Here is a 989-nt window from a genome sequence, read left to right on the forward strand (position 1 = left end):
TAGTAAATGTCAGATCTGAGATGTGAATGCAGCTTTGTTTCACTTAGAAACCACTTTTTTTTGTTGTTGTTGAGACACAGTCTGGTTCTGTTGCCCAGGCTGGAGTGCAGTGCTGCACTGCTGTGATCCTGTCTCTTATACACATCTAGATGTGTATAAGAGACAGGATCTTAATTACTTTGGAAAGTAAAACGAACTGAAGATTATGTTTGGGGAAAAACAAAAACAAAACCTTCAAATTCCAGAGTGGAGTTTTGAAAAGAAAAGTGTAATGTTCAACACCATGCACCAGAGGGCACCATATTTACATGAGCCTGGAAAGGGCACTTGCTCTCCATTTGGTATTGAATGACCCATTTAAACGAAGTGATAGAGGGATAGAGAGAAGAGCAGGAAAAGTATGTAAGTATTGTGCAAGCACCCAGTAAACATCATGTAGTTCTTCTTCCTGTTAAACTTAGATGCATATGACTCAGTACAGAATTCAGTTAACATAGAGATATGTGTGTATATCTCAAAAACCTTTTGGTCACTCACTCTCTGACCATCTGTTTTATTTGGAGTGAAAATGTATTGTGTGAGTCTTGGAGGGACTGTCTCCCACTATGGATGACAGAGGGGACCAGACAGTCCCTCTCTTGGCCCTGGCAGTAAGGACATGGATATCCTGTCCTAGACCAGCAATCAGACCCTCCACCCAGAACTTTTCTTTATGTATGTACATTTATATTTATAAATTCATATTTAATTATATATAATGCATATTTAATTTTTAAAATTAAATATATGATATACAAATTTAATTTTCAAAATTAAATATATGATATATGCATTTAATTTTTATTTTATTTTATTTTTTTTGAGACTGAGTCTCGCTCAGTCACCCAGGCTGGAGTGCAATGGCGCGATCTCGGCCCACTGCAAGCTCCGCCTCCAGGGTTCACGCCATTCTCCTGCCTCAGCCTCCCGAGTAGCTGGGACTACAGGCG

This window comes from Mandrillus leucophaeus, unplaced genomic scaffold, assembly GCF_000951045.1.
Source record: "Mandrillus leucophaeus isolate KB7577 unplaced genomic scaffold, Mleu.le_1.0 Scaffold1315, whole genome shotgun sequence".
NCBI classification, from domain to species: Eukaryota; Metazoa; Chordata; class Mammalia; order Primates; family Cercopithecidae; genus Mandrillus; species Mandrillus leucophaeus.